This window comes from Clarias gariepinus, chromosome 2, assembly GCF_024256425.1.
Source record: "Clarias gariepinus isolate MV-2021 ecotype Netherlands chromosome 2, CGAR_prim_01v2, whole genome shotgun sequence".
Taxonomy (NCBI): domain Eukaryota; kingdom Metazoa; phylum Chordata; class Actinopteri; order Siluriformes; family Clariidae; genus Clarias; species Clarias gariepinus.
This window is the reverse complement of record NC_071101.1, coordinates 21116005-21134399: the sequence shown is the minus strand read 5'-3', so window position 1 is coordinate 21134399 and position 18395 is coordinate 21116005. Positions and strand designations below refer to the sequence as shown.

At 41.3% G+C, this 18395-nt stretch overlaps 2 long non-coding RNA genes across 2 annotated transcripts; one reads left to right on the top strand and one right to left on the bottom strand.

Annotated features, from left to right (window-relative positions):
- Positions 1 to 1682: 1682 nt before the first annotated feature.
- Positions 1683 to 3251, top strand: LOC128539612 (uncharacterized). The gene is made up of 3 exons (XR_008364850.1): positions 1683 to 1757; positions 2609 to 2852; positions 2941 to 3251. It is a non-coding gene; the product is annotated as an uncharacterized LOC128539612 (long non-coding RNA).
- Positions 3252 to 17395: 14144 nt separating this feature from the next.
- On the bottom strand, positions 17396 to 17875 carry LOC128517980 (uncharacterized). Its single transcript, XR_008357551.1, has 3 exons — positions 17803 to 17875; positions 17559 to 17723; positions 17396 to 17482 (listed from the first exon to the last, which is right to left on the bottom strand). It is a non-coding gene; the product is annotated as an uncharacterized LOC128517980 (long non-coding RNA).
- Positions 17876 to 18395: the final 520 nt, after the last annotated feature.

The following is an 18395-nucleotide window of genomic DNA, read 5'->3' as shown; positions in this document are numbered from 1 at the left end:
TTTTTATTTTTTTTTCTCCTTAATTTAGTTGCGTCCAATCCCCCTCCGTCATCAGGGGTCTCCCACGTTAAGGCTACTACTACCACTCAGCCAGGTGGGCTGAAGACTATCACTTGTTTCCTTCGAACAACGTGACGCCAGCCGAGCGCATCTTTTCGAACTGCTCGTTCACGCGCCGTAACAATTCAATTCAATTCAAATCAATTTTATTTGTATAGCGCTTTTAACAATTGGCATTGTCCCAAAGCAGCTTTACACAATCAAAAAAATTATTTAAGTTTGTATGAAATTTGAATGTGTATGAATCAAAATGGTCAGATGGTCCTTGATGAGCAAGCCGAGGGCAACAGTGGCAAGGAAAAACTCCCTGAGATGGTAGTAGGAAGAAACCTTGAGAGGAACCAGAACTCATCTGGATTACACACTCACAGGACAGCGCTATCCGCTTCTTCTGCTTGCGTGAGCTCACAGACGCCCCTGATTGGCTGTAGAGCCATGATTAATGTGAGATGAGTACATCTCATTCCTCCCCACTGAAAGGCTTGGCCAATCAGCATTACGCGGGAACCGAACCAGCGATCTCCAGATGATAAGGCGAGCACTTTACCACTGCGCCACTCAGGGGCCCTCTGCTTATTTTTTTGACATGAATATCAGTCAATCAATATTTTCCTTTTGTATTTAAAAAAATCCTTCTAAAACACTTGCAAACTTTTTAATGTTAAATGTTGAAGCTAGCAGCAAGGTGGCTTAGTGGTTAGCACAGTGGCATTGGACCTTCGGGGACCGAGTTCGATTCCCACATTGGAATCAGGCTGAAACATGCCAACACCTGAGTTCCCTTTCAAAGGCTACACTTGATGCTGCGTGAAAACGCTATGGAAAACATCTTATGTTGCCGGTTGTGAAGCATGTGTGTATCCAACACGCCAAATTTTTGGCTTTTATAACCATCGATCGGGTGACGTCATCGGATAGGACGCACCTGCAGGTTATAAATACAGATCTGGCCTTTAAAAACGCACGTTTTCGGAAAAGGGATCCCACGACTTGCCGCGGCTGCGCGTGGCAAGCTGTGAAAATGCCCTTTAATACCTGTAGAGGGCAGTCGTGTTTCAGTCTAAAGTATTGTGTGTCTACTGAAGCCGAAAAATGTTATGTCTCTTAGGCGCCAATTGACGGCAAGCGACAGAGCTCATAAACGTGTCAAGCTCAAACTGTTATGTATTTATTCATCATTTTCATTCAGAATTATTATTATTAGTAGTAGTAGTTCTCCGAATTTATTATTATTATTGTAACGCACCCGCGCGTGTGCAAAAGGACTACAAAGATATATGACGTTAGCCTATAACAGTATTGTTTTATTGTTTTTATGCGCTTTAAACGCTACCTGGACACCGTGCGGCTGCTTTTTTCGGCGAATCACATCTCTCGCTTTCCAAAACTCAAAGCCAATCATCTTTTCCCTTTTCCAAAATCTCCATAATTCACAGCCAATCACCTTTCCTTCCTTCCAAAATTCAGCTCGACCAATCCGCGTCGAGTCTCTCTGTCGAATCAAGTCCTTGCGTTTCCAAAATTCACGTTGCGTTTCCAAAATTCTAAACCAATCAGCTTCCTCCGTTTCCAAAATTCAAAGCCAATCAGCTTCCTCCGTTTCCAAAATATCTGCCTTGGTTCCGCCTCCAGTGCGGATGCAACTTATTCAAACTTTTAAACGGTTCGGAATATCAATATTCTTTCAACATAACACGGTAAGATGTACATTACAATAGTATTGATTTCAGAGATAAATATACTTAATTTAAGCGGTTTATGTCATATAACGTTATTGTAAAGTTGCCGATCCTGTATTAACATTAACGTTTCCTAAAGAGACGTGCCTCCAATAAGATTTACACTTACACATTAGCGATGTATTTTAGCGTTTTCGCAGTGTATTCGTACAGTAATGACACATTTTCTGTATTTATTAACACACAGTGGTCGCGGTGATATTAGGGAGAGTTCAGCCCTGCGTATGATCAAAAGATTAACAAAACCAATGCAGGTAAAATAAACGTGAACACAAACGTTTCCCTTGCATGTACAGTACAAACTGAGTGCAGGCTGCTAAAATACTATACAGTATCGGCATTCCAACATGTAACACACACACGGCATAACAGTGTTATAACGGACATGTGGTGCATGCATATTTAACTGTATTAGATTATAATCTGATGCTTTAAAATCTATCACTGTGCACTCGACAAAACAATGAATAATCAACCGTAACTGTAACCTGACTACAGTAACACCGTAATGTTAGTAAACCAGTAGATTATATTCTCATACAGATTTAAATCACAATATGAATATGAGGTTTGTGTTATAACTTCAGTCATTTAGTGAATCTGTTGTGGCACAAATCCACCTTGAGTATGTTTAGACTCTAATACAGTTAATATGACTGAACTGGATCTAACTGTGTATTACAGATACACACCGCCATCCTCCTGTATTATACACTGATATAAACACTATCTATCTATCCATCCGTATCCATTAAAGGTTTTAGTCTTCATTCATATAATCCATTAACTATGCTTTCTTACTCTCTCAGTTCCTCCCCAGCTCTTCTGCACTGTCCAGAGCTGATACAAGTGCCATGGCTAGAAGGACATTGTCACCCTCTCGCAGTCGTATATTCAGACAGTTTCTCCTCTGTCACTTTCTCCATCTTCTGTGTCAGCAACTGCCAAACCACCAAACTGTTAGCCACTGTGTCAACAGCCATGACTGCTGATCCCCCAGGACCACCAGGGTGATGGCCACCAGCACCTGAGCAACAGCTGCTGGGTCTTTAGGTGAGAGTTTGTACAGCATAATGTGCATTGTTTTCTTGCTTGTGGTAGTATAGTTATTGATTTTTATTGTATGTGCTATATTTACTAGGCTGGGGATAAGCACTGTCCCACGAATGGACCGAGTGGACCATCTGGACAAGGACTGAAACTGGTTAAACACTCAGCAACCAGCAGGTCTGCACCATCATAGCTCTCTGTCAAAACTTAATGCCATATGACAAGCAGCGTGAGGCATCCCCTGCTCGGCATCATGTGCGGTTGAGCACTGGACTTTAGACATCCCAAAACAAAGGGTGAATTTACACCAGGTGTGGGGACCATGGCTTCTCGTGTCTTGTGTCTTAGGATCCACCGGATCACCTGGCCAGTAGACAGACTGTTGTTGCCTAGCAGAGGCCATCTTTGTCAGACTCTGTGACATTTACAAAAGCCCACAACACACATTCATTATGCATTGACAAAATGGACAATGATTAAACGTCTGATAAAAAAAATAGACTAATAATTTGTGAAAACTTGTGTTTTAATTGGTGGTGTGTAAATAAAGTCTAAGTTGCAGATTGGATCTCTATATGCATAAATACATGTTTTCCATTCTTTTTTATTGTTGTTTTATCACTGATTTTACCGTAAAGGCAGACATTTTTAAGTTTTCTTTGTATGTATTTTCTTCTAGCATTTATTTTTAGATATTTTTAGTTTTAAAGAACTGGAAGAAGGTGGAGAGATAATGAGTGAGTGCAATATATAACTGTATAATGATACCATAATTTGATAATAAATTTGCATTATATTTTTAAAGAAGCTTTATGATTTATTTCTTTCACAAATATTTGTAGAAACAAGAGTCAGAGTGGCTTTTTTATAGACTATAGATGAAAAAAATGACAGAATATGATTCTCTTTAAAGTACATCACCAGATTAATATTTTATTTGTAATGAATTTGCCTTCATTCCAGCAGGTCACAGTCATATAGAGAATGTAAAGACACTGTTGCATTGCCTTTCATGTTTATTCTATTAATTTGATTATATTAGTCAAATTTACTTTTTGTGTGACACAGCATAAAGCATTAAACAACAAATTGTAATACTTTTACAATAACCTAACCTCATGTTATGATTAATTAGGCAGTATTTTCTATTTTTGTGACACTTTTCAGATTTTTGGGTTAAAAAAAAAAACGTCATTCACGGGAATCGAACCTGGGATCTTTGGATCCATAACCTCCCCCTGCCTAATGCATGAAAATGTTCATTTTTGATGCAAATCTTAAAATTACAATGACATTAGCAGTCTACAGCTAGAGGGAAACATCAAAGATGGTAATAACTTTCATTTCACCTCATTTTTTCTCAATTTTTCATTTTTTTCTTCCTTTTTTCTCCTTTTCCCCCTTCTTTTCGCCCTCTTCCCCCCCTCAAACAGACTATTGTTCCCCAGCTTTAGCTCAGACGGGTACTGGTGGCTCAGTGGTAGGTGATTCGCCCGCCATGCGGGAGACCTGGGTTCGATTCCCAGCCAGTGCTCAATATGCTGGTGCTATTCGCTAACATGCCACGATATAGCCATTACATTATCAAGTTATGCTTCAGTACTAAATGCATGTTTGTTATTGAGAATTTTTTTTTGCTTAAGCTATGAAACACATTAGCACTCACCTCACAGTTGCTATAATTTAATGTTATCATAAGCAAAAAGTGTAAAAACAAAGGATTCACATTTATTACATTTTCACCCAGAGCGGGATTCGAACCAGGGTCTGGACGATTTTATAGAATATACGGATATTATACGGATATTATTTAAGCAACGCCACACCACGTAGAAAACGGCAAAAATGCTTTAATTTCATTGGCTGTCACTGAGTGTCAGCTATTCACGACTGGCCCCAGCGGAACACAGAATCCCCGGGCTTTGACTGCGCTTTCTCCATTCGTTATTACAGGGGCGGACTGGGACCAAAAAGTGTCCCTGGACTTGCTGGCACACAGCAGCCCACACCATAATACATTGGCTCATTAATGTAGAGTAACACCAGTTACTAGTATAAAAATATAACACAATACAGAAATCAATGTTATTTAAACATGTTATTTGAAGTATCACTGAACATATATTGGGTCAAAGAAACGAAAAAAAAAAAAGAACATCAAGACAAACAACATATAAATCTATAAAGACAATATTTTAAAAGGAATGGCAATAAAACTGAACAGGTAAGCTGAAATAAAATCAGTAGCAGCAGTAGCTCACGCAAGTAAACTAGTTACATATTTTAATTATTATGGTAGTCAATATTAACACGAAATAATGCTGAGAAACATTATTTCAATTAATATTGACCACCATAATAATAATAACTAGCACAAGTTAATGCTGCTTCTAATTTTATTCTGTTTGATTGCCATTCTTTTTACTTGGCTCTGGTATATCAGGGGAGACGTGTTGGTCATCATCAGCATGTATTATGATGTGGGATGTGGTGCGCTGCTGGGTCCAGCCTCACTGTCCCTGACCTGTTATAGGCAGAATCTGTTCATTTGAAGCATTTCACAGCATTTACCTCTAAAGCTTTTTCTTATTTTTGCGTAACCTTTTCTTCTTCCTGCTTTTCATTCATGGAAATTATTATTAATTTGCTCAAAAAATTCGCTGCATCGAGAAAGGATTAATATCTAAAAAAAAGACAGCGCGCTCCGAGGTGAAGCGCCCCCACAGTTACTGTAATCCCCTATCTCACCTTTACAACAGGTGTGAAGTCATCAAACCGGTTTCGCTGCTGGGGGAATTCACAGAATTGAGGGTTTTAAAACAAATTAACAAGACCGAGCAGACTTCAGACAGGGGGTTTGGTTGGTTAGAAGTGGCGCTGACGGGGGGCGGGAGGGAGTCTCGCCCGCGGAGCAATTCAGTGTAGAACCGCCACTGCCTATTTTCCACCACATCACGTACTTCCCGTACTTCCTCGTAGCAAGCCCGAGATCATATTAACGTAGCATTCATCATTCAAAGTTATTCATATCAGTGTATAGTAAGTGTGATTTGAAAAGTGCTATAACTCTACCTGCCACAGTTTCAGCCCAGTGGAACAATCTGACTACATGTGAAGTGCCATGAAAAAGTATTTGCCCCTTCCTATTTTTTTTCTTTGCATATTTGTCACACTTGTATAGGTGGAATTTTACCTAAACACTTTAGGTGAGAACGTATAGATTAATATGTATAGGTGAGAACAGCTGATTCACACTTGGGGAGAGTGAATAATTTGCATTTGAATGTTGTCTGGCATTGTAAGCACACGCAGTGACACTAAAAGAACAAAAGGATTAATAGGAATAGGAGGCACTAAAGAGAAGGATTTTAATTTAGACTGTAAAAAAATTAACCTGCGTCTATTTTTAGGCGTGCCAGCTGCCACTTTTTAGTCTTATAATGCCCACATGACATGCTGGTACAGAGCTGGACATAGCTCATCCATGCCAATGATCCAGGGTTTGCACCCTGCGCTATAAAATACGAGTACGACGGCCATCCGCGGACAGCAGCTCCTGCCTCCGTCCGCTCGCTCTGGCTCTTCTTTAAAGTCCCTGGGGCGCGTTCCAATTGCCCCGCTTGCATGCCGCACTTCCGCGTTGTGTGCGCGCGTCTCACTCACACCGCGTAGTAAAATCCACTGTACAGTAAACCAACAAACCCCGAGTATTTTATAGCGCGGATGAACCCGGGATCATTAGCAAGGAGAGCTCTTCTTCACTATTCGTGCCTAATTCCGCAGCCCCGCTTCTTCGCATATCTGAAGGAGAGGCCGCCTAACTAGTGAGCGAGGAGCGATATTGATTTGAGCGCACGCCATGACAGGCTGAAAAAAAACTATTGTCCTCAAAAATGTAACAGATGAGGACTCTGATTAATGTGCAAAAACTATATAATAAAACTATATAAGACTGCATGCCTTTATAAGACTCAACTTTTATTTAAGTACACTCACAATAACGAAAAAACGTGATTTTATAAATGTTTGAAAGCAAATAAGCTGCGCTGTTCTGTATTGTTTTTGGTGAACTTGAGCGCGTCAGAAAATGAACGCAAACGTTTTTTTAAATGGTCAGAGTCAGTCTGCTTGCTGTTTTTCCCAACGCGTTCATAATCATTAGTCTACTTCTGCCGGTGCGCTCTGGAAAACTTTATGCATGCGGCTGAGCGCTGATTAAAACTATGGAGTAAATTAAAGAGGAGAATCACGATGCCGAATCAAAGTCCTGAGCCCAAACCTCATTTAAATTAAATTAACAAATACTATAAGTAAAAAAAACAATAGCCCACGTTTAGAAACCGTTTATAAATTCTTTCCGACATGAGTTGGCCCGGTGTTATGCGCAGAGCGCCGGGAGATTTCCTGAAGCTCCGAAATCACTGGGGCATTTTTTTTCTAAATAGATGCTATTGTTAATAACTGATGGAGGTTTTGGGCTGTATACACACGCATTTTTGAGGGGTTTAAAACGAATTAGTCCGAGCAGACCTACATGAAAGGTGAGAAGTGAGTAACTGCGCACGCTGTCGCGGTGTATATACTGTACAACACACGTTTATCAACCTTTTAATAAAAACGCTGCCTTTTGTAAAGTGAAAGTACTTTACAAAAGACAAACTGCTTTATTTTAGTCATGAATTTACAATCACATCACATTTCAGCTATTATTTCCAGCCGTGGTTAAATAATGTATGAAATAATTATTATATGCTGAACACAAACAGCAAATATGAAGATTAGTATAAAAAGCCCGAAGAAGTTTGTGGTCATAAAATAATATTTACTTAATAATATAATATATATAGTTCATTCATGTCTTCTGATGATGTCGACACATTTTTTACGTTTTAAATAAGATATGTTGACATATTCACGAATCAGGACATTCGCATAGTTAAGACTACCAGATAGCCTACTATCAGGAAATTAAATTAATTTCAACACCATGTAAACCGAGACATTGCCATGTCTTTCACTGTTTTGTCCCTGTTAAAACATTACAAAAATATATATAAGAAACTTATTAAGAATTTTAAAGCACGAATTTGGGCATCTCATTTCATCATTATGAAAATAATATGAAGCACATATACACACATTTATCATAAAAGATCTTTTGTAAAGCAAAATAAAATTCATGTTTGCTTCAGCATTGGGAACAATATTGTTTTAGACTAAGTAATTATACACAATTCTTCGTTGTACAGTACTTGGTCCGGCGTTTAAATAAAGTCCTTCCATGCGCCATCTGGCGGATATTCAGTGAAGCAAAACACATTTATTTAAATTCCCGAATGTTGCTTACGGCAAGTCGCGGCGCGCCGCGCGCTAAATTGAGGCATCACGCGGGAAAACACGCGCAGTCTTAATGGCCACATCTGTAGAAGTGAACCGGAAACATTCCTCAGATTCCTGTCTTCACCTAGTTGTCTGTGTTTAACCAGCAAAATAAGTGTTTACCTCACCGATAATGGCAGATTTTTAAATGAGATGTCCCTCCGTGTGTATAATTCATATCGAAGGGCGAGCTCTACACTTCACTGCTATGATTAAGTGCTACATGCGCGCCTCGCATTCCTTGAGAAGCTTTGAGCGCAGCGCATTCCTGGGGCTTAAACTCGTGCATCCGGCAGAGCTGTGAGAGACGGATTTTAAAACTTCTTTGTTTCACGTTCTCATCGGATCAAGAAATTCCTCTGTCCACTCTCAAGAGCGCCCTGGTGCTTCTTGTGAATAGGCAAGGATAAACGTCCTCTCTTGCTTCCGTGGAAATGGTAATAGCCTCTAAGCACTTAAAAAAATTAAAAATAAATAATATATATACCCAGATAGAAGAGACACTTCCAGGCTATCTCTCTGCTGGGACATCATCCTTCCTGAAAAGCTATTACTTCCTTTCAAGCTGTGTAGACTTTTTATCTTCCCTGAAGGGAAAAGCTTTTAGGCAGCAGGCCAGGTTGGTGCTCCATTGCACACCATGGCGGTTTTGCACGCCAAGGAGAGTGTTTTTGAGCCGGGCACCCCCTCGTAAGATTGGGGTGCGTTGCGCAATCCGCCTTAAAAGAGGTCAGACTGGCATATTGTCTTCTTCACAAAGAAGCTCTGAGGTTCATGTGGTCAGGACCGTGGGGGATGCCCCCCCAATGGGGAGAGGCACGCAGAATTCCTTTTAAAGAATAAAGTGTTCTCCCTGGCACCCCCAGGTGATCGGTGTTCTTGCTCCGCCACCACTGGTGTTCGGGCAACACCAGTCTCCAATAAAATGTTAGTTGTTCATTTTTTTTCCTGCCATGTTTTAGGATGCCGAACATCTAAAATCCCCCCCTGTTTAACCAAGCAGCCAAGACTTTGCCCCTTTCTGAGAAACTGGCAGCGTGGAAGCTACTGCCAAATATATCTCCTTGGGTTCTAAGCACTGTAGAGAGAAACTACAGGATTCAGTTCTCACATCACCCTCTGTGTTTTAATGGCGTGGTCTCCACTTCCATAAAACCCGGAAAGTGCGCATCTGCTGACAGAAGTTGCTGGGGAATATCTGCCATGTAACATTTTTCCCTACCAGACAAAGAGTCGGGCTACTACAGTCAGTATTTCTTGGTTTCCAAGAAAAACGGGGGGCTGCTTCTAACTTTTAGATTTTGCGGGCTTTACCGCTATCTAAAAATAAATCAATAGAAATATTGCTACAACACAGGAGGTTCCTGAGGTTCGCTTTCGGGGGGCGAAGCTTACCAATATCGGGTCATTCCATTTGGTCTAGCTCTCTCACCTGCACATACACAAAATACATGGATGTAGTTCTGGCTCTTACGACTCCAGAGCATCTGTATTTGAATTACATGTCTGGCTGGCCCAGTCTCAGTAGCTAGTGCTTCGATATTAGCATGTCATCCAAGCTCATCTTTGTTTCTTATGATTGAGATCCAACGCCATGAAAGCGTGCACTTTCCTGTTCAGAGGACAACATATTTGGGTGTCACATGGGATTCGAGCGTAAGCGTCAGTTGTGGCTAAGAACTATATACATATATATATATATATATATATATATATATATATATATATATATGTAAATAATTTTATCATATTAAGTAAATAGTATTATATAAAGCACGAAGTGCTGCATTAAATAATTATTTCATTCATTATTTGACCAGAGCTGACAATAATAGCTGGAATGTAATTGTAAATTTATGACTAAATTAAAGCTGTTCGTCGCCCTGCAGAAACCCGCGACTCGTACTTTCACTTTACAAAAAGCAGTGTTTGGATCAAAAGGCTGATAAACGCGTGTTGTACAGTATATACAACGCGACAGCGCGCTCATTTACTGTAATCCCCCTTCTTACCTTTTATGTAGCTCTGCTCGGTCTTGTTAATTCGTTTTAAACCCCTAAATTCTGCAAATTCCCCCATTAGCGAAACCAGTTTAATAACTTCACACCTATCATAAATGAAAGGTGACAAGAGGAATTACAGTAACTGGCGTTCTGTGGGTGTTCACCTCAGAGAGCTGCAGCACCTTTAGGAACAATATTAGGCTAACTTAATTGAAGATTATTCACTTTTGTATTCTTTGTTGTACTTCGTCTTTTTGCACACACGCGCGGGCATCTTGAAATTTTTAACAAAAAAAAATATTAGTGGGCTGGTAGGCACGTTATTTTTTATATAATTTAAACAGCTGAATGAAGTTAAATATACATAATAAATTAATAATTGCGTTTGCTTTACATTTGAGCACTCATGTGTAAATAGCTTTGTCATTGTATATGCTACCATATATATTTGTGTCTAATACTGTTTAATTTATATTTTACATTACATGCAGTTTGTAATTTACTTGCGAATGTACTTTAAAAATGTAACCTACGTATCTACAGTATAAGCATATTTAACAATTTGAGCAGTAAATGTGAAATTTGGTCTGGCTTTTAGATAAAGCCCTTATTTAATATAATTTTTATTAATATATATAATATATATTATTATAAATATGATTCTTATTCTCTATATCCTTGTCGAGTATAGTCCTTCAGAGCAAGCATTGTGTCAGAAGATTCTGCGGAATCTCAAGATAGGTGTGAATTTATCAAACTGTATGCGCTGTTGGCAAACAATGTAAGGGAGTTTTAGATGAATTAACAAGACAGAGGATGACTCTGCCATAAATAGATTTAAAAAATTTATATTATTAATGATAGCAATTAAATCAGACTTAATTGTTGGGGGTAATCACTTACTCACTTATCTTCTATACCGCTTTATCCTGTATTTAAGGTCAGAGCCTATCCCAGGCATGAGGCGGAGTACCCCCTGGACAGGGTGCCAATCTATCGCAGGGCACACACACACACTCATTCACACACTATGGGCAATTTGGGAACGTCAATTAATCTAACCTACATGTCTTTGGAATGTGGGAGCAAACCGGAGTACCCGGAGGAAACCCACCAAGCACAGGGAGAACATGCAAACTCCATGCACACAGAGACGGAAATCGAACCTGGACCCTGGAGGTGCAAGGCGACAGTGCTAACCACTACACCACCGTGCAGCCTTTGAGGTATTCAGTTACATCAATTTCTTACAAAGTATAGCTGTTTCCAGTTTTAAGTAAATGGAACTATGAGTTTTTGAGTTTGTTGTACTCATTCATATTAATCGTTCTTCACTTGCAATAATGAGTAGCCTAACTCATACTATTTATTAGCAATTATCTTTTTTTTATTGTTGCAAATCAAATGACATAAATCCATTATTAATGATTGTGCCATATTCATATCAAATATTAAGGAAAATTAGAAATAAATCTAATAATAAAGTGTGATTTAAGTACCTGAAATAGCACACACTTTTGACCCACCATAAACAACCCAATGATGTGTTTACAGATACACATAATGTCTGGTTGTATTTAGCGAGTATTTTTGTGTTTGTTTCATTTCATTGATAAATCTGCTCATATTTTTATTGATAAATCTGCTCATATCTGCGCACGATTTTATCAGCTTTTTGATCAAAAAGCTGCACACGCAACTCACTTTCTGTCATAATTAATGCCCTGTCTGCCTCGTGTTCCTTTTTTTCCCACGCTGTCACTTTCCCCACGTGCCCATGTTTTCCCCCAGCTTGTCATGCATCCTTTCCCACGCCCCCGTTTCCGCCCCGTCTACACACCTGTTTCTCATCTCCTCCGCTGATTATTCCAGTGATTTAAGCACACGCTGTGCGCTGCACAGATCGCTGGATTATTGTGTGTATTTATACCTCGATTCTCTTGCGTTTTCTTTCATTGTCTTTCACATTACGACCTCGCTTTGTTTTTTCTCGTCATTGAGCTCCAGGCACCTATCGCTCCTTCCTATTTCAGTGTTCCCTGATTTTAGAGCTCCAAGCCTTCGCCTTTTCCACTGAACGATTCAAGGTGACCTATGTCATCACGCTTCTGTCAGGACGCGCCCGGGAATAGAGCACCGCACTTTAGGATGCCCATGACCCCTGTTGTTTCAATTACGAGGACTTCGCCAGAGAAATGAAGAGGGTGTTCGACCGCTCATGCCACGGCAGACAGGCGGGCCGAAGACTGCTGAAACTCCGCCAAGGCTCGTGCTCGGCCTATGATTATGCCATTGAGTTCCAGACCATGGCCCTCTCCAGCGGTTGGAACAACTGAGCGCTATGCGACGTCTTTATGGAGGGTCTGACAGAAAAGCTTCAAGATGAGCTAATCTTATGAGAGCTCCTCTCGTCTCTCCAAGAGCTTATGGATCTGGCTTTCTTCACCCAGGGCTCTGCCGCGACCCCCACCTCTACGAGTTAAACCCCAGGAGGAACCCATGCAACTGGGCAAAACCCGCATCACCCCAAAAGAGCGTCACCGCCGCCGAGTGGAAGGGGCCTGCTTTTACTGTGGGAAGCCAGGACACCTGCTCAAGAACTGTCCAGCAAAAGGGGGCGCCCTCTAGTTCAGCTGGGAGCACTAGAACGGCGAGACTCTGAGAAGGAGCAACGTCACCTGCTTCCCATCCTTCTTATCCATGAGCAACAGACCCACCTGGTGCAGGCACTGGTTGACTCGGCTTCAGGTCGTAACCTGCTGAATGCGGCTTCGGCCAAAACCCTGGGTATTTCCGCGCTGCCCTTGAAGAACCACCCCAAGGTCCAGGCCCTCGACGGAAGTCCGCTTCCACCCATCACCCACAGAACACCTCTCATTGGTCTAAGGGTCTCCAACAACTACTCGGAACAGACGTTGCTGTTCATCATGGAGGGGTCACATGCCACGGTCGTCCTAGGCCCTCCCTGGTTAACCCGACACAACCCACACATTGATTGGGTCAGGAACTCGATCGTAGCCTGGAGCCCATCATGTTCCACGTCATGTTTACGTGCCGCCACCACGCCATGCCCCGACCCCGCCCCCAGGACCTCACCCGTGTCCCCTCAGAATACCATGACCTCAGGACTGTGTTTAGCAAGTCACGTGCGGTGTCTCTCCTCCCCCCACCCACCATACGACTGCGCCATTGACCTTCTCCCAGGCACCACCCCCAAGGGCCATCTTTACTCTCTGTCACCCAAGGAACGCCAAGCCATAGATCAGTACATCACGGAATCCCTCGCTGCAGGAATCATCCGCCCTTCTTTTTCTCCGGCAGGAGCTGGATTCTTCTTTGTAGGCAAAAAAGATGGTTCCCTTCGCCCGTGCATTGATTATAGGGGCCTTAAGGACATCACAATAAAGAACCGGTACTCCCTTCCTTTAATGTCTACTGCCTTCGAACCTCCGTAGGGGGCTAGCACCCATTTCTAGTTTCGACCGACCACAGGAACCTCGAGTATCTATGGAATGCCAAGAGGCTCAATTCTCGCTAGGCCCGGTGGTCCCTCTTCTTTGCGAGGTTTAATTTTACCCTCTTCTACCAACCAGGGTCTAGGAACACCAAGCCAGACGCCCTTTCAAGACTATTTATGACCACCCAAGACCATGTAAAACTATTTTGCCACCCCCCTGCCTGCTCGCCGTGGCTGAGCTCAACATCAAAACCAGTGTCAAGCAGGCCCTATCTCATGAACCAAGCCCAAGCAATGTGCCCCCTAACTGCCTCTTAAGTCCTGGAGTGGGCCCACAGCTCTTGGGGCCCACCCCCAAGGAGGACGTCTCTAGCTTTGTTTTGGCGTGCGATGTCTGCATAAGATCCGAGCATGTCAACACGGCCCCAGCTGGCCTCCTCAGACCTCTGCCCATCCCTCATCGCCCCTGGTCCAACATTGCCCTGGACTTCGTCACCGGGCTACCCCCCTCTGCCGGCCACACCTGCATAATGACCGTGGTTGATCAGTTCTCTAAAGCTGCTCACTTTATCCCCCTACCAAAACTTCCGTCCGCCAAGGAGACTGCCGAGCTCATAATTAACCACATGTTCTAGCTCCACGGCCTGCCTATGGACATTGTCTCAGACTGGGGCCCACAGTTCACCTCTCGGTTTTGGAAAGCATTCTGAAAGCTGATTGGGGCCACTTACAGCCTGTCCTCTGGTTTCCAACCCCAATCTAACGGCCAGACTGAGAGAAAGAACCAGTCCCTCGAAATTGCCCTGAGGTGTATGGCTGCTCGAGATGTTACCTCCTGGAGCCAGTTCCTACCTTGGGTTGAGTACGCCCACAACTCCCAAACCTCATCATCCACCGGTCTGTCTCCCTTCCAGTGCTGTCTTGGCCATCAACCGCCCTTATTCCCATCTCAGGAGGAGGAGGTCAGTGTCCCATCTGCCCAAGCTTTTGTCAGGCGCTGCAAAAAGACCTGGCTACAGCTCTCGCTTCGTGTTTTTGTTTTTTGACGCTTCGCCGACAGACTCACGGCATTCAAACCTCGCTCACGCTTTCGACCACGCCCCCACATCTCGATACAGTCATTATCCACGCTTGGATCTATATTGTTCTGCCCCGTGCCCGTGACACTTTCACTTTGCAAAAGGCATTGTTTATTGTTTAGTGTATATTTAAAGCACATAACCACAATAAAACAATGTTGTTTTAGGCTAACATATCATACATTTTTGTATTCTTTGTTGTACTTCGTCTTTTTGCACGCACACATGGGTGCGTTACAATAATAATAAGTAGAATAACAATAGTAATCATTACTGAAGGAGAGAAGAAAATGGAAAATAAATACATATCAGTATTAACAGTTTGAGCTTGACACATTTGTGTGCTCTGTCACTTGCTGTCAATGGGCGCCTAAAAGAGATAACTTATTTTTAGCTTCAGTAGACACACAATACTTCAAATTGAAAAAAGATTGCCCCCTACAGGTAATAAAGGGCACAGCTTGCTGTGCAAAGCCGCGGCAATTCGCGGGATCCCTTTTCTTGAAACATGCATCTTTAATGGCCAGGTCTGTATATAAAGAGTCTGGCGAGCTTTCTTTTGTCTACTACAGTATGTGTGACGGTGAGTTCCCACTCCCGTTGCAATCTCTGAGCTGCTGTCGCTGTACCGACATAGTGTATGGTTGTAATCCTCTCCAGGTATTGTCAGTTTGGGCATTATCATAACTGATGGGACTGATATGATGGGAGTTGCACAACCAGTTATTAGGTTTATGGGTAATTATTTTTCACATAAGGCCAGGTAGGTTTTAGACAGTTTTTTTTCCCTTAATAAATTAATTAATCCAGTTCCATCAGTTAAGTGTGGCAAATAAGCAAAAAAAAAAAAAAAAAAATGATATATATATATATATATATATATATATATATATATGTACACAGAACTTTGTTTAAAATATTAGAATAGTGTTTCAATTCAGAAAAAAACTTTGAAAGATAAGCCAACCATGAGGTGCCAATATAATGCACAACTGATAAAATTGCAGCAATGCATTTTACAATACAATATATTTTTCAAGCTGATTACAATACAACAAAAATAATATAATTTCTATTTTAAAACAAAATGGTTATGTTGCATTCAGATAATCTCATTAACAGATCTTTCCATACTGTTAAGCCATTCACTTTGTTCATAACAAGTGACTACCTCATGCTCTTTTTGCCCTTGGTTTTTCTCCATCTGTGTATTTAATTTTACACAGCTCATATATCATACTTAAATGCAATATTTTAGTTTCCATAATTGTGCATACATTAATGTGTATTATTTATTATTGATTAATTATTATTAATACTGTGTATTATTAATATATGGGTCATTTTTTGAATTGCGGGTACATTTTGCGTCTCCGAGATAAACCTTTTATTATTTTTCAAAAACAAAAAAATTATTGAAAAAGTTTTGATAAAAATTACACAAATTATATCAAGCTATCACTAAAAATAATGTTTATATGTGTATTTAGGAACATTTTGTCATAAAAATATTCAATTAAAGACACCCTCCATACCCATTTTTGACTGTCTATGCCTCCTTAATCATACATTCAGCTTCAATTATCATGAAATAATTACGTCTAATTTTAATCTTTTTTGTGTGTGTGGCAGAGCGCAGAGGCAAGAAAAGGTTTATTAGAATTCCGATTACGCCACCCTGGATAAAGGCCAGGGACCCTAATTAAGTAAATCTCGTCAAAAGGCACACAGGTCAGTTCACGAGATAAAGCAGGAGACTAGGGTATCCAAAAGTATCAAATTTTATTACACATACTATTTAAAACAACTAAGTTATAACAAATAAACAAAAAGAAATCAATAACAAAATCACTGGGACCAGTGGTTCACATGAAATGCGCTCATGAGCAACCTGCACATCCAGGGCGTCAAGTTCAGGAACCGAAGCCGGGCGGCGGGGCCTAAGGGCGCAATCGGCCTACACAGCACAGCAACTTGCAATCACAAGTGACTCACCACACACACACACACACACACACACATGCTCGTATTCCAACCACTCAAATAGGAAAAACTAGAATTCCACCGCTGCCATAAGCACCCGGCTCCTGTACAAAAAGAATCTGATGAAAGTACTAGACAAATACAGTCACACAAATAGTGAACAAAGGTTGCCCACCCTCACAGCTGGCCCAGGATTACAATACATTAATCTAAACAAAAAAATAAATTCACATACAAAGACCTACAAGAAAATCTCCTTGGCCAAAGGCCAATAAGGTTTCCCCACGGTCTTATTCGGAATGCGTTTTCTCTACACACACATCCAACATATAACAACCCCATACTCACTCACACTTATTCACAAAAACAAAAAAGGAAAAAAATGCACATGCGCGCGCACACACACACAGTGACTTACAACCCAAAGGCTGTAAATTCCGGCAAAGAAAGTAACAATTAAGCTCCAATTTAGAGCCTGGAGGCACACAAGACAAGAGAAACGCACCCAAAAGAAAAACACAAAAACCAAATACTTTGAACAATGTAAATAACAAACTTGAACAAAAAAATAAATAAGAAATCGCTACTACCAAGCGACACGGCTAACAACGTTAGCAAACAAATTGTAACGAACAAACATAAAACAGCCTAAAACAAAACAGCAGCGCCCGCCGATAATGCTCTTTGCGTTGCAGCACCTCAGGAAGCTAGCACACGTCGCGCCACCCCAATCTGTTGCATGAAAATGACAATTAAGACCATTACCGGCAAAGCATACTGCATAAACATAAGCAACTTAATTACATACCGTGCAATGTGGCACCAAGTCTCACCAGAAGGGCATTTAAGCCAGGTTCCAGGAAGCTGAAAGCTCAATCAGTTCTACAGGAAGACTGCCAGTTTGTTGGGAGGAACAATCACTTCCACAACAGGTGAATGCCCGTACCCGCTGACTTAAATCAGGCTTGCTGAACTGTGTAAATACCACAGACAGAACACCGCTATAATATACAAAACCCACCAAACGCATACACCGCAACTGACACCCTTACCTGCAACACAATCACCTCCGACTTCCTGGTTCTGTTCTGGGTGCGACGACATACAATGAAAGCTAGGGGGCGGGACCTGTAAGCCCAGGCCACCTTACCCCCAGCTTAAATAGTATTGGACCAACCCCCAATAGGACAATCAATTAGGAACACAGCCAACCAGAGACAGGTAGGAAGAATTTTACTCATCCTGCCACATGTGTTTACTCTACTAATTTATGTAAACAGTTGCATAAAACATCTATTTTCTGTAATTTTAGTAATTAAAAAATAAATTTTGTGTCTGTCCCTACCTTCTGGTCAACTCTGTTAACTAGTTATAAAAAGCCACAACAATCTTTAAAGCACTGACAAAAAAGCATGTGACTTGCTCCAAGTGATGTTACTTCCTCTGGCGGGAAAATCTGGAAGGCACTGAGGTATGTCATTATTTCTCTCTCATTAATTTGTACATTATGTGTATGTGGCGGTGTGGTGGGTGTCTTTTTCTCTATGTCGGGAAATCTAAAAAGATTCCCTTTGACCAACATTAAAAGACTGAGTTACCGATTACGCCACCCAGGATTGGTTACCCGGGAAAAGTGTAAGACACG